Source organism: Phalacrocorax aristotelis, unplaced genomic scaffold, assembly GCF_949628215.1.
Source record: "Phalacrocorax aristotelis unplaced genomic scaffold, bGulAri2.1 scaffold_92, whole genome shotgun sequence".
In the NCBI taxonomy this organism is placed as follows: Eukaryota; Metazoa; Chordata; class Aves; order Suliformes; family Phalacrocoracidae; genus Phalacrocorax; species Phalacrocorax aristotelis.
In genome coordinates, this window is record NW_027441286.1 from 174,033 (window position 1) to 190,357 (window position 16,325).

Below are 16,325 nucleotides of genomic sequence, written 5' to 3' on the forward strand. Positions count from 1 at the left end.
ATATAGTACTCCTGTGTCGCCAGTAAAGAAATCTAGAGGCAAAGAGTATTAGCTAGTTCACGATTTAAGGGCTATAAATCAGGTGGTCCAAGATATACATCCGGTAGTAGCTAATCCATACACTTTACTGACCTCTTTTAAAGGAGGAGCATAAATGGTTTACTGTACTAGATTTGAAGGACGCCTTCTTTTGCATACCTCCAGGCATAAAAAGTCAAAGCCTATTTGCTTTGGAATGGGAAAGCCCCACCACAGAATGAAAGACACAGCTACCATGGACCGTACTTCCACAAGGATTTAAAATTAGTCCTACGATACTTGAGACTCAGCTGGCAAAAAAAAATTAGAGATATAGAAAAAACAGAACCCAGGGAGAGGCATCTTGTTACAGAATGCGGATGACATTCTGATAGCGGCACAAAGTAAAGAAAAATGTTTTGAAATTTTTAAATTTTCTCGGCCAAGGAAGATGCGGAGTTTCCAGAAACAAAACCCAAATAGGAAAAGAAGCAGCCATTTATTTAGGATTTGAAATATCTCAAAGACAAAGACAATTAGAAAGTGAAAAGAAAGAAACTATTTGTCAAATTCCCGAACCTAGCAGCCCGAAGGAACTGAGAGCTTTTCTGAAAACAATGAAATAGCATCAGCTCTGGATTCTGAACTATAGACTGTATGTAAAACCATTATTTGAGGCATTGAAAGACTCAAAAGGATAAATATTTAACCTGGACGCCCGGATGCCAAACGGCATTCAAAGAACTGAAAAGAGCCTCGATGATGGCCCCTGCATTAGGCCTACCTGATTTCGCTAAACCTTTTGAGTTGTTTGTCCACGAAAGACAACATTTAGCCCTTAGAGTGCTGACACAGCGACTGGGAACCTGGAAGAGACCTGTGGGCTACTTCTCCAAACAACCTGACCACGCGAGTAAAAGATGGCCTAGGTGTTTACGGGCAGTAGCAACAACAGCGCTGCCGATCCGGGAAGCCCCAAAGTTAACAATGGGACAGAAGATGACAGTATATGTCCCGCACATAGCGGTGACTGTTTTAGAACAAAAGGGGGGTCGTTGGCTATCCCTTAGCAGAATGTTGAAATATCAAGTTGTTCTGTTAGAACAAGACGATGTGGAATCGAAGACTACTGCTATACTGAATCCTGCTATGTTTTTAACAACAGAAAACCTTACGGACAATTTAGAACACGATCGCTTGCTAACTATTGAACAAGTCTATTCCAGCAGACCAGACCTGAGACACAAACCTCTGGGAAAATCCTGATCTGGAGTTGTTTACAGATGGAAGAAGCTCTGGGCGAGAAGAGAAGCGAATGGCCGGATATGCTGTCGTTATCGCCGCCGAGGGAATGGAGTCAGGGGTGCTGCCTGCAAACACCTCAGCACAGAAAGCAGCATTGGTAGCATTGAAGCGAGCTCTGCGAATGGCAGAAGGACAAAGGATAAATATCTAGACTGATTCCAAACGTGCATTTGGTGTGATCCACGATCATGGAGCTATTGGGAAGGAGAAAGGACTGCCATCAGCCCAAGAATCATCAATACAGCATAAAGAAGAAATTCTCCAACTTCCGGAAGACGTGCAGAAACCAAAAGAAGTGGCGGTAAAGCGTTGCAAAGCTCATCAATTTGGCCAGACGGCTGTAAACATAAGCAAACGACTGACCGATAAAGCTGCAAAGAGGACTGCAGAGCAAGGTATCCTTGCACTAGTACCAGTAAAACAGATCAGAATTCCAAAGTTGAAACCGAGATATAATAAATTGGATGAGCAATTAGCAGAACAATTGGAAGCATCACAAAACACAGAGAGATGGTAGGTAACACCAGAAAAACAAGTAATAACAACAACCACCCCACAAGTTATGACAGAACTTGCAAAAGAAAACCATGAGCAAACACATTAGGCTGTAGGCGCTACGGTTTTGAGTTTAAAAACATCTGTAGCGTGTGTAGGCACGACAAGAATAGTTAAACCCATAGTAGCTAAGTGTCCAATCTGTCCTAGAAATAATCCCCTGAACCAAAGGAAACAACCTTTAGGCGTAACAAAACAAAAAATTCTCCCGGAAATTATTAGCAAATTAAGTTCTCTGAGTTACCCAGACAAAATAGATAGAGCAGTATTTGTCAGTGCTGATTGACAAATTTTCTAGATGGCCAGCAGCTTTCTCGTGCTGCACCGACAAAGCTAGAGTAGTAGTTAAGACGTTGCTGAAGGAAATAATACCAAGATTTAGAGTGCCAACGGGAATGTCCTCTGATAGAGCACCACATTTTTTTGCAGAGGTACTTCAACAAATTAATAAAATTTTGGGTAGAAAATGGGACCTGCATACACCCTGGAGACCACAATCAAGTGAAAAATTTCAGAACATGAAGCAAACACTAAACTGACATAGTGGAATATTATTGATCTAGGATGGAAGTATTGAGAAAATTATTATTTCAGAACTTCCAAACAGGGGAAATGTAACCAAAGTGATGAAATCAACCAGAGACGGTGTTCCATTACGGGAACATGGAGCGTACCAATCAGCGTATCTGTCGATCTGCATTTTAGTCCGTAGGCGATCATTAATGCGAACAGAACAACAGACAACGTGCTTCTGTCAGAAAAGGATGACAAAACGCGGTTTCGCTTAGCGGACTGAGAAAACTAGCCAAGACTGCCAAGAGTAAGAGCCGAGAAGCTAAAAGGTAATTCCGGCAGGGGGAGATCGCGACCACCGACTCACAGACCACCACCGACCCAAGTAACAGAAGAGAACAACGGAAGAGGACAACCGAGCCTGCGCAGCGATTTACATACGGAACGAGCAAGTTTGTACCAATCAGCAGACAGGACAATAATGAATATGTATGAATACGTAAAACATTGATCTACAAATTGTACGGGAAAGGTGCGTGAGGTACGCACGCCAGGAGGAGCGATCCCCCGTGCATCCGGCGCCGCGAATAAAGAATGCCTGCTCTTTAATACTAAATTGGTGTTGAGGAGTCGTTTCCGATTTTAACGCGTTTTTCGGTAACACAGGGAGTCAGATCAAGAGAGCCAGAGAACAACAAAACACCGACAGGCTACAGGACAGAGCAGGAGGAATAAAAAAAAAAAAAAAACGGAGCCAGAGCCAGGCAGAGAGAGGCAGAGAAAGAAAAAGGAGCCACAGGCTACAGGACAGAGAGAGGGAGGACTGAAAAGACGGGGAGGCAGGGAGACACTCAGAGCGAGATGGAGAAAGAAGGTGCGGGGGGGCTCAAAAAAAAAAAGTAAATTTTGCAGCAGGTAAGGAAAGAGAGGGGGCCGGGGGAGAGACAGGGAGGGCCCAGGACGTACAAGAGAGGCAACGGGGCCCCAGTGGCCCAGGACTCACCGCGACTCTCGCTCTCAGCGCTGCTGGCACAATTTAGCCGTTCAGATGCTTCTTTCCCCTCCTCTCCTCCCTGCCTCTTCTGCAGCTCCAGACTCTAGGCCGTCCTCCACCTGAAGAGAATACGTGGGTATCTTACAGCTCTTACCAGATGAGGCTTCCTAGGCACGTAGCCTAGCTCGCTCGTGCACTACACGCCCGTACCCAACTCCGGGTTACGCGTACAGACCCTACGGTGCACGTTGGTGGCCTGGCCCGCTGCGGGCTATGAAGGGGGATCCTTCCTCCCCCACCTGCATGGACAGGCTCTCTCTTGCCTGCGGCAGGAAGGCAGCTGGCAGCCAGAGCACCTTCAGTTTCTTCTTCTTTACCTTTCGTTGGCGTCTCCAGCTTCAGCTGAGGCAGCTCCTGTCCGCAGCCGGGAAGGGCTTTGTCTATCCCTTTTCGGCCCTGCGCTGCGAGGACGGCGAGGACGGGCAGAGAGAAGCCACGCGAGCCTGAGACGGCCGCAGGCAACGGCATCCCCGGGGGAAGGACAGACAACCACGTCCTCAGCACGGTCTCTGGGAGAGGGAAAGAAGAAACAGTGACCGTCATTACCGTCGATCGACCCTGGCCAAAGCCTCTCCTTCCGCAGGGGCTTCTGGACACACCGCTCCCTCCCCACGCTACTGCTAAGGGCCCCTGCGCCAAGGGGGAATCCAGTGCGCTTGAGGGACGGCTTGCTGCCTTCACGACAGGGCCTGGGGGCGGCCTAAGGCTATGCAGCACGCTTATGGGGAGGTGCCGGAGCTGGGGGCAGGCGCACGGGGCAAGGGGGGCCAGGGGAGGCTGAGCGGGACCTCCGGTGGGCCGGGGACGCGGCCATCATCTGCACCCTGGGCACGGGGAAAAGGTCATCGTCCTCCTCCTTTCCCTCTTCCCTTCTGTCAGCTCCCGGGGAACTCACCGCTTCTCGGGAAGCGGCCGCACCCGCAAGCCCCCAGTAATCAACACGAATCCAACCCCAAAAATACACCTCGCGTACCGTACGCGCCACGGCCGGCCGGCACCCGAGCGCCGGAAGACCGCGCCTCCCGCCATGCCCGGCGAACCACGTGACAGGGCCGGCAGCCACTGCGCCAGGAATACAGCTCCCGGCATGCTCTGCGGCACAACCCGGCCGCCCGGCAGCCGCAAGGACTACAGCTCCCGGCATGCTCTGCGGCACAACCCGGCCGCCCGGCGGCCGGTTTGATGCGGAGCCACCCAGCATCCCTGCGAGCACAGCTGCAGGCGCAACAGCAGTTACGCAGCCACAACTAGGCACTAAACAAAGGCTTTCCAACACTGGAGGTCTAGAACAGGTAGACATTAGCACAGAAGCACAAGGGGCTCCGTCACCCTGCACAAATCTCCCCGTGCCTACACACGCACACGTTCAGAAGTTAGTTATCAGAAAACGCCCGACTCAGCCATTTGCCACAGTCACGAGACTCACGACATGATAACACGACATGACACGCGAGGTGGGCTCAGAGTTTTAAGGCAAGAAATACCTCCCACGCCCCCCACCCGAGATCTTTCAGGGTCCACACCTGCCATCGCCCCGCACCAAACCTACCCGGCCAAAGGCTTTCAGGTGGCCCGAAACACTGTACACAGAAAATAACCAGGGACAGACCTGCATTGTTCGGAAGCGAACGATGCCCGACCGGGGCTCCTCTGCGGGGCACGGAGCCCCCCGGCCCCGCCCGGAGACACACACCCGCCCCCCGCTGCCCGAACTCACCCACCAGCGCTCTCCGGCCCCCGGACACGGCCGCGCTGCTCTCTCAGGCGGCTGCCGCAGGCGAGGCTCGGGCACCGCCAGGCCTCCAGCCGTCCCGAGGGGCTGCCGGACACCGCAGGGGATGGCTGCCGGCGGCCGGACCGCCGCGGCGCTCCCCGCCCAGCTCCGAGCAGGCTCCGCCGGCCGCGGGCTTCCCACGCCGGGCCGCAGAGGGGCCCCGGCACCGCACAGGGACGCCTCGCGACCCGGCCGCCACACGCACCGGCCCTTCGGCCTCCACACGCACCGCTCCCGCCCCCGCTCCGACGCGCCGCGCACGCGCCACCGGAAGCCCGAGCCCCGCGGGGCGGCCCTTAAAGGGCGGCCGGAAGGAACGGCCCCCACCGGCCCCGCCACCGCGCCCAGCCGGTGAGCGCCAGCGCCCCCTGCTGGCCGGGCCGCGCTCAGCTCGCGAGGGCGCCGAGGGCCGGGCGGGGCGGGGCGGGACGCGCCGGCTCGGGGCCAGCGCCTTCTCGGGGCGAGCGGGAAACCCCTGCGGGCCCCGGTCACGGCCGGGCACAGCCGCGCGCCCTCCGAGAGCTGCTGAACGGGGCTGCCGCTCGTGACACATACCGAGCCGTCTGCGACGGGAGCGGGCAGAGGAGGAAGGGGCCGGCGGCCGCGGGGCCTGGCCCCAGGCGGGGGGGGGGGGCTGGGGCCCGGGGGGCCGCCCCCCTCCTCACAGTTCCCTCACAGTTCCCTCACAGTTCCCTCACAGTTCCCTCACAGTTCCCTCACAGTTCCCTCTGTGAGAGACTGAACTAAGGTATTGTTTATTAAGACTTATGTTAAAGTTCAATGTAAAGCATGCGAAGAATACCTCCCAGGCGTGTTTATGCAAGATAACCACCAGATGTCCAAACTTATCGACAGAGATAAGACAAGCAACCCCATATATCACCAGGAAGCAGGAAACGACCCCCTAACAACAACTGAAGCATGCGAAGAATACCTCCCAGGCGTGTTTATGCAAGATAACCACCAGATGTCCAAACTTATCGACAGAGATAAGACAAGCAACCCCATATATCACCAGGAAGCAGGAAACGACCCCCTAACAACAACTGAAGCATGCGAAAAGTACCTCCACTATCTCATTGAACATGGAAGTAAAGATGTATAAAGAGAGACTGTTTGAACTGCTCAGTACGGCAGTTGGCGGAGCGCAGACTCCCCTGCCGTCCAGCGCTGTATTTGCTCATATTCTACTTGCTACAATTAATAAAATTCTAATTGGATTATGATCCATTGTGGTCTAAATTTATGACAATTTGGTGCCGTGACTCGGATAAGGAACGGTGAGCTTCTGTCCTCCGGGGAGGCGCCCCGCGGCAATCCGCGGCCCCGCGACCGACGGCTTACCTCAACCTTACCGACGAACCTAAATTCTAGAATGATGAGCAAAGGAGAAACCGGTAAAATCCCATAAAAATTCTGTGCACGGGAGTCCGGACGAAGACGCAGGGCGCGTAAGTATATGGCGAATTTGTTCGCGGGTTTACCGTTCGGGCGGGATTGGGTTTCCTGGAATATAACGAGTGAGAGGTTCGCTATATTGAACCAGGCGAGTGCGGACCCTTAAGTACTGCGTTTCCCATCTCCCGCGAGGGACTGGGCCAGGAACAAGGGGAACGAGTGAGTGCGCGCTTGTGGATATTCCAGAAGATGGGGGCGAAGGGCAGCAAGCCTTCGACTCCCATGGGAAAGGTACCCACTGTACCTAAGAATACCCCTCTGGCATATATCCTAGACAATTGGAGATATTTCCCTGGAACCCTAGGGAAAGATAAACAAAAAATGATAAAATATTGTACTAGGATATGGGGAGGGAAGAAGATTTCTAAAGATGACGTTTGGCCAGTCTATGGGTCAGAAGAGGATTGGGTCAGTGTGCTGGTTTTGGCTGAGAAGGGGTTAATTCTCCTCACTGTGGGGGTCAGCTACCTTTCCAGCTTCCCGCGCTCTGCCGCGTGGCGTGGCAGGGGGGGCTGGGAGGGGCAGGGCCATGGTGGGGGCGGCTGACCCCGACTGGCCAATGGCAGGTTCATTCCATACCATGTGACACCATGACCAGTATATTGAGGGGGGGAGTGGCAGCGCGCGGGCGGCGCGGCGTCGGGTCGGCGGGCGGCGAGCGGCTGCGGCGCGTGCGGTTTGTTCCGGCGGTTCGTTCCCCCTCTCCCCTCCCCTCCCTTCCCCCCTCCCCCGGGGCTTTGCGCCTCTCATTGTTCTCCTTCACATTGCATTTCTACTGTTGTTTCTTTTAATTTTCATTATTAAACTGTTCTTATCCCAACCCACGAGCGTTACCCTTCTGATTCTCTCCCCCATCTACCGGTGGGGGAGTGAGCGAGCGACTGTGTGGGGCTGAGCTGCCGCTAAACCACGACAGTCTTTTTGGCGCCCAACGTGGGGCACGAGGGTTGGAGATAACAACAGCTGCTGGTCACAGCACCATGTTGTCCTTTTTGCAGTGGGTGTTAAAAATCGGTGTTGGTTGTTTGAGTCTGCTGTGTTCTGCTGTGATTAGTAATGTTTTGCCTACGAGATTTGTTATACAAACACTCGTTTTCAGCTTTACCTGGTATTTGGGGTTTTTGCTGAAACCGTTACTGTACTTCGGATACCACCTTGTTGAGGCAATTAGCAATTATACCTCCTCCTCTGAGAGATTTTATATGGAGGAAATACAGAATAATACCTTTGCAACTTTGTTCTATGATGTCTGTGCCTTTGTTACAACAACGTTTTTGTATCTTGAACATCCTTGGGTGGTTAAGGTGCAGTCATTGTTAGTTTTTGGGCATGTTGTTTTGGTTTTGACTAAGCAACTTAAGAATATCACCCAGAAATCTGCCCCGAGGCTTGATAGTTACGAGTGGCAGGGCATGTGGGATAGCATGGGCAAATACCTAGGGCAGTGGGCACCCCCAGTGTTTTGGAGTTTCACCCCCGAGCAAGTGCAGAATCCTAAAAAACTAGTAGAATATTTGGAAAAAGTATGTTGTTACGCTGGGAACTCCAGAGAGACACAGATAACTGCAACGTGCTGGGGTCTGGCCCATGCATACCGAGCCCTGCTCAACAGTATTCAGTGCCCCCAGGGGGAAGAGAATGTCTCTGGATTGAAATGCAAAGTGACTGGCACTGTAGACAATCCAGCCCTGACAACAGGCACTGCAGCCACTCAAACCCCCACAACAAGTACCGGAGCTAGCTCAGAAAATAAACCCGTACCAGTATCAGTTGCCCCCATACATAAGACGAAATATTGGAAGCGGACATCAACTCGTTTAGAACGGGATGATGAAGAACCAGGGCCATCGCGGGGAGAGGAGGGAGAAGTAATAAATGAAATAGAGACCACCCGATCCCTGTCCTTAAGCGAGTTGCGAGATATGCGAAAAGATTATAGCCGTCGTTCAGGTGAGCACATTGCCACCTGGCTGCTCCGATGCTGGGATAATGGGGCCAGTAGCCTGGAACTAGAGGGAAAAGAAGCCAAACAATTGGGATCCCTTTCTGGGGAAGGGGGCGTTGACAAAGCAATTGAAAAAAAACCACAAGCCCTCAGCCTCTGGAGGCGACTCCTGTCTGGAGTGAAGGAAAGGTATCCCTTTAAAGAAGATGTTACATATCGCCCAGGAAAATGGACAACTATGGAGAAAGGCATCCAGTATCTCAGGGAATTAGCTGTGTTTGAGGTGATTTATGGTGACCTGGATGATCAACGGTCATCCAAAGATCCAGATGAAGCCGAGTGCACACGACCCATGTGGCGGAAGTTTGTACGGAGCGCACCATCTTCGCATGCAAACTCATTGGCAGTGATGTCCTGGAAAGATGACGAGACACCAACGGTGGCAGAGGTGATAGATAGGCTCCGGGATTATGACACAAATATCTCTTCCTCGCTTGTCTCTGCTGTGGAGAAACTATCCCAAGAGGTCCAGCAACTCAAAGAAGATCTGTCCTACTCCCCACCTCGACAGAGCAGTGTCTCAGCTGTTAGGAATAAGCGTCCTTTGGCTCAAAGAAGGGGATACACACCACGGGCCACCCTATGGTTCTACCTGCGTGACCACGGAGAGGACATGATGAGGTGGGATGGCAAGCCTACTTCGACCCTACAGGCACGAGTACATGAACTGCAAGGAAGAACAGTCACTCAGGGAGGCTCTTCCAGGAAAGCTGCTGCTCCAGTTTCCAGCGAGCAAGTCCCCAGACAGAGGAGTAGAAGCGCAGATTTTATTTCTAAGTGTAATAGAGGGACTCCTGATTCACATTTACAGGAAGTGAGTTGTGACTGCCATGATCAGGACTAGAGGGGCCCTGCCTCCAGCCGGGTGGAGGAAAGGGATAACCGGGCTTACTGGACTGTGTGGATCCGATGGCCTGGCACGTCCGACCCACAGGAGTATAAAGCTTTAGTGGACACCGGCGCACAGTGCACCTTAATGCCATCAAACTATATAGGGGCAGAACCCATCAGCATTGCTGGAGTGACAGGGGGATCCCAAGAGCTAACTGTATTGGAGGCCGAAGTGAGCCTAACTGGCAATGAGTGGCAGAAGCACCCCATTGTGACTGGCCCAGAGGCTCCGTGCATCCTTGGTATAGACTACCTCAGGAGAGGGTATTTCAAGGACCCAAAAGGTTACAAGTGGGCTTTTGGTGTAGCTGCCTTGGAGACGGAGGAAACTGAACAGCTGTCTACCTTGCCCGGTCTCTCAAAGGACCCTTCTGTGGTGGGGTTGCTGAAGGTCAAAGAACAACAGGTGCCAATCGCCACCACAACAGTGCACCGGCGGCAATATCGCACCAACAGAGACTCTCTGATCCCCATCCATAAACTCATTCACCAACTGAGGAGCCAAGGAGTCATCAGTAAGACCCACTCACCCTTTAACAGTCCCATATGGCCAGTCCGGAAGTCTAATGGAGAGTGGAGACTAACAGTAGACTATCGTGGCCTGAATGAAGTCACTCCACCATTGAGTGCTGCTGTGCCAGACATGCTAGAACTTCAATACGAACTGGAGTCAAAGGCGGCCAAGTGGTATGCCACAATTGATATTGCTAATGCATTCTTCTCAATCCCTCTGGCAGCAGAGTGCAGGCCACAGTTTGCTTTCACATGGAGGGGCGTCCAGTACACCTGGAATCGACTGCCCCAGGGGTGGAAACACAGTCCTACCATTTGCCATGGACTGATTCAGACTGTACTGGAACAGGGAGAAGCTCCAGAACACCTTCAATACATTGATGACATCATTGTGTGGGGCAGCACAGCAGAAGAAGTTTTTGAGAAAGGTGAGAAAATAGTCCAAATCCTTCTGAAAGCTGGTTTTGCCATAAAACAAAGTAAGGTGAAGGGACCTGCACGAGAAATCCAGTTCTTAGGAATTAAATGGCAAGACGGTCGTCGTCAGATTCCAATGGATGTGATCAACAAAATAGCAGCCATGTCTCCACCAACTAGCAAAAAGGAAACACAAGCTTTCTTGGGCGTTGTGGGTTTTTGGAGAATGCATATTCCAAATTACAGTCTGATCGTGAGCCCTCTCTATCAAGTGACCCGGAAAAAGAATGATTTCAAATGGGGCCCTGAGCAACGACAAGCCTTTGAACAGATTAAACGAGAAATAGTCCATGCAGTAGCTCTTGGGCCAGTCCGGGCAGGACAAGATGTAAAAAATGTGCTCTACACTGCAGCCGGGGAGAATGGCCCTACCTGGAGTCTCTGGCAGAAAGCACCTGGGGAGACCCGGGGTCGACCCCTAGGGTTTTGGAGTCGGGGATACAGAGGGTCTGAAGCCCGCTATACTCCAACTGAAAAAGAGATATTGGCAGCATATGAAGGGGTTCGAGCTGCTTCAGAAGTGGTTGGTACTGAAGCACAGTTGCTCCTGGCACCCCGACTGCCAGTGCTGGGCTGGATGTTCAAAGGAAACATCCCCTCTACACACCATGCAACTGATGCTACGTGGAGTAAATGGGTTGCACTGATCACCCAGCGGGCTCGAGTAGGAAACCCCAGTCGCCCAGGAATCTTGGAAGTGATTATGGACTGGCCAGAAGGCAAAGATTTTGGATTATCACCAGAGGAGGAGGTGACACGTGCTGAAGAAGCCCCACTGTATAACAAACTGCCAGAAGATGAGAAGCAATATGCCCTGTTCACTGATGGGTCCTGTCGCCTTGTGGGAAAGCACCGGAGATGGAAGGCTGCTGTATGGAGTCCTACACGACAAGTAGCAGAAACTGCTGAAGGAGAAGGTGAATCGAGCCAGTTTGCAGAGGTAAAGGCCATCCAGCTGGCCTTAGACATCGCTGAACGGGAAAAGTGGCCAGTGCTCTATCTCTATACTGACTCCTGGATGGTGGCAAATGCCCTGTGGGGCTGGCTGCAGCAATGGAAGCAAAGCAACTGGCAGCGCAGAGGCAAACCCATCTGGGCTGCCACATTGTGGCAAGATATTGCTGCCCGGGTAGAGAAACTGGTTGTAAAGGTACGGCATGTGGATGCTCACGTCCCCAAGAGTCGGGCCACTGAAGAACATCGAAACAACCAGCAGGTAGATCGGGCTGCCAAGATTGAAGTGGCTGAGGTGGATCTGGACTGGCAGCATAAGGGTGAACTATTTCTAGCTCGGTGGGCCCATGACACCTCAGGCCATCAAGGGAGAGATGCAACATACAGGTGGGCTCGTGATCGAGGGGTGGACTTGACCATGGGTATTATTGCACAGGTTATCCACGAATGTGACACATGCGCTGCAATCAAGCAAGCGAAGCGGGTAAAGCCTCTGTGGTATGGGGGACGATGGCTGAAATATAAATATGGGGAGGCCTGGCAAATTGACTATATCACACTCCCACAGACCCGCCAAGGCAAGCGCCATGTGCTTACAATGGTAGAAACAACGACTGGCTGGCTGGAAACATATCCTGTCCCCCACGCCACTGCCCGGAACACTATCCTGGGTCTTGAGAAACAAGTCCTGTGGCGACATGGCACCCCAGAGAGGATTGAGTCAGACAATGGGACTCATTTCCGAAATAGCCTCATAGACACCTGGGCCAAAGAGCACGGCATTGAGTGGGTGTATCACATCCCCTATCACGCACCAGCCTCTGGGAAAATTGAAAGGTACAATGGACTGTTAAAAACCACACTGAGAGCAATGGGGGGTGGGACATTCAAGCACTGGGATACACATTTAGCAAAAGCCACGTGGTTAGTCAACACGAGGGGATCTGCCAACCGAGCTGGCCCTGCCCAGTCAGAAATCCTACATACTGTGGAAGGGGATAGAGTCCCTGTAGTGCACACAAAAAGTATGCTGGGCAAAACAGTCTGGGTTCTTCCTGCCTCTGGCAAAGGCAAACCCATTCGTGGGATTGTTTTTGCTCGAGGACCTGGGTGCACTTGGTGGGTGATGCGGGAGGATGGAGAAATCCGATGTGTGCCTCAAGGGGATTTGATTTTGGGTGAAAACAGTCAATGAACTGAATGGCACAATGTGAACTGCTATATAATATTGTGTGTCACCTCTGTGTTGTATCAATGATATCAGAGTACGAGCCTCCCAACCGATGGAAGATCAACTATGAAACAAGCCGTGCAGCAGTGATGGAACGATGACTGACTCGGTATGCAGCAACCCAACGCCACACACCATCTCTCCCACCCGGAAAGACTGATACAACAGATGGAGCCCAGAGTCATGGACTGCGTGAACTCAATGGACATTTTAATGGACATTTTACAGGGAAGATCCATGAACTAAGGGAATGATGTCTGTGTATTATGTTAAAGGATGGGAAGGGGAGGGGTGGTGGTTGGTACGGTTGTATTGCATCATATGGGACCTGGGCATGGTGTAAGTGGTATGGAATAAGGGGTGGAGAATGTGCTGGTTTTGGCTGAGAAGGGGTTAATTCTCCTCACTGTGGGGGTCAGCTACCTTTCCAGCTTCCCGCGCTCTGCCGCGTGGCGTGGCAGGGGGGGCTGGGAGGGGCAGGGCCATGGTGGGGGCGGCTGACCCCGACTGGCCAATGGCAGGTTCATTCCATACCATGTGACACCATGACCAGTATATTGAGGGGGGGGCAGTGGCAGCGCGCGGGCGGCGCGGCGTCGGGTCGGCGGGCGGCGAGCGGCTGCGGCGCGTGCGGTTTGTTCCGGCGGTTCGTTCCCCCTCTCCCCTCCCTTCCCCCCTCCCCCGGGGCTTTGCGCCTCTCATTGTTCTCCTTCACATTGCATTTCTACTGTTGTTTCTTTTAATTTTCATTATTAAACTGTTCTTATCCCAACCCACGAGCGTTACCCTTCTGATTCTCTCCCCCATCTACCGGTGGGGGAGTGAGCGAGCGACTGTGTGGGGCTGAGCTGCCGCTAAACCACGACAACCCTGGAGACCACAATCAAGTGAAAAATTTCAGAACATGAAGCAAACACTAAACTGACATAGTGGAATATTATTGATCTAGGATGGAAGTATTGAGAAAATTATTATTTCAGAACTTCCAAACAGGGGAAATGTAACCAAAGTGATGAAATCAACCAGAGACGGTGTTCCATCACGGGAACATGGAGCGTACCAATCAGCGTATCTGTCGATCTGGATTTTAGTCCCTAGGCGATCATTAATGCGAACAGAACAACAGACAACGTGCTTCTGTCAGAAAAGGATGACAAAACGCGGTTTCGCTTAGCAGACTGAGAAAACTAGCCAAGACTGCCAAGAGTAAGAGCCGAGAAGCTAAAAGGTAATTCCGGCAGGGGGAGATCGCGACCACCGACTCACAGACCACCACCGACCCAAGTAACAGAAGAGAACAACGGAAGAGGACAACCGAGCCTGCGCAGCGATTTACATACGGAACGAGCAAGTTTGTACCAATCAGCAGACAGGACAATAATGAATATGTATGAACACGTAAAACATTGATCTACAAATTGTACGGGAAAGGTGCGTGAGGTACGCACGCCAGGAGGAGCGATCCCCCGTGCATCCGGTGCCGCGAATAAAGAATGCCTGCTCTTTAATACTAAATTGGTGTTGAGGAGTCGTTTCCGATTTTAACGCGTTTTTCGGTAACACAGGGAGTCAGATCAAGAGAGCCAGAGAAAGACAAAACACCGACAGGCTACAGGACAGAGCAGGAGGAATAAAAAAAAAAAAAAAACGGAGCCAGAGCCAGGCAGAGAGAGGCGGAGAAAGAAAAAGGAGCCACAGGCTACAGGACAGAGAGAGGGAGGACTGAAAAGACGGGGAGGCAGGGAGACACTCAGAGCGAGATGGAGAAAGAAGGTGCGGGGGGGGGGGGGGGGGGGGGGGGCGCAAAAAAAAAAGTAAATTTTGCAGCAGGTAAGGAAAGAGAGGGGGCCGGGGGAGAGACAGGGAGGGCCCAGGACGCACAAGAGAGGCAACGGGGCCCCAGTGGCCCAGGACTCACCGCGACTCTCGCTCTCAGCGCTGCTGGCACAATTTAGCCGTTCAGATGCTTCTTTCCCCTCCTCTCCTCCCTGCCTCTTCTGCAGCTCCAGACTCTAGGCCGACCTCCACCTGAAGAGAATACGTGGGTGTCTTACAGCTCTTACCAGATGAGGCTTCCTAGGCACGTAGCCTAGCTCGCTCGTGCACTACACGCCCGTACCCAACTCCGGGTTACGCGTACAGACCCTACGGTGCACGTTGGTGGCCTGGCCCGCTGCGGCCTATGAAGTGGGATCCTTCCTCCCCCACCTGCATGGACAGGCTCTCTCTTGCCTGCGGCAGGAAGGCAGCTGGCAGCCAGAGCACCTTCAGTTTCTTCTTCTTTACCTTTCGTTGGCGTCTCCAGCTTCAGCCGAGGCAGCTCCTGTCCGCAGCCGGGAAGGGCTTTGTCTATCCCTTTTCGGCCCTGCGCTGCGAGGACGGGCAGAGAGAAGCCACGCGAGCCTGAGACGGCCACAGGCAACGGCATCCCCGGGGGAAGGACAGACAACCACGTCCTCAGCACGGTCTCTGGGAGAGGGAAAGAAGAAACAGCGACCGTCATTACCGTCCATCGACCCTGGCCAAAGCCTCTCCTTCCGCAGGGGCTTCTGGACACACCGCTCCCTCCCCACGCTACTGCTCAGGGCCCCTGCGCCAAGGGGGAATCCAGTGCGCTTGAGGGACGGCTTGCTGCCTTCACGACAGGGCCTGGGGGCGGCCTAAGGCTATGCAGCACGCTTATGGGGAGGTGCCGGAGCTGGGGGCAGGCGCACGGGGCAAGGGGGGCCAGGGGAGGCTGAGCGGGACCTCCGGTGGGCCGGGGACGCGGCCATCATCTGCGCCCTGGGCACGGGGAAAAGGTCATCGTCCTCCTCCTTTCCCTCTTCCCTTCTGTCAGCTCCCGGGGAACTCACCGCTTCTCGGGAAGCGGCCGCACCCGCAAGCCCCCAGTAATCAACACGAATCCAACCCCAAAAATACACCGCGCCTACCGTACGCGCCACGGCCGCCCGGCACCCGAGCGCCGGAAGACCGCGCCTCCCGCCATGCCCGGCGAACCACGTGACAGGGCCGGCAGCCACTGCGCCAGGAATACAGCTCCCGGCATGCTCTGCGGCACAACCCGGCCGCCCGGCAGCCGCAAGGACTACAGCTCCCGGCATGCTCTGCGGCACAACCCGGCCGCCCGGCGGCCGGTTTGATGCGGAGCCACCCAGCATCCCTGCGAGCACAGCTGCAGGCGCAACAGCAGTTACGCCGGCACAACTAGGCACTAAACAAAGGCTTTCCAACACTGGAGGTCTAGAACAGGTAGACATTAGCACAGAAGCACAAGGCGCTCTGTCACCCTGCACAAATCTCCCCGTGCCTACACACGCACACGTTCAGAAGTTAGTTATCAGAAAACGCCCGACTCAGCCATTTGCCACAGTCACGAGACTCACGACATGATAACACGACATGACACACGAGGTGGGCTCAGAGTTTTAAGGCAAGAAATACCTCCCACGCCCCCCACCCGAGATCTTTCAGGGTCCACACCTGCCATCGCCCCGCACCAAACCTACCCGGCCAAAGGCTTTCAGGTGGCCCGAAACACTGTACACAGAAAATAACCAGGGACAGACCTGCATTG

The 16,325-nt window shown here is 53.3% G+C and overlaps 1 long non-coding RNA gene across 1 annotated transcript; it reads right to left on the minus strand.

Moving 5' to 3' along the window:
• Positions 1-3,314: 3,314 nt before the first annotated feature.
• On the minus strand, positions 3,315-15,123 carry LOC142051273 (uncharacterized). Its single transcript, XR_012658385.1, has 4 exons — positions 15,035-15,123; positions 14,667-14,776; positions 3,763-3,954; positions 3,315-3,504 (listed from the first exon to the last, which is right to left on the minus strand). It is a non-coding gene; the product is annotated as an uncharacterized LOC142051273 (long non-coding RNA).
• Positions 15,124-16,325: the final 1,202 nt, after the last annotated feature.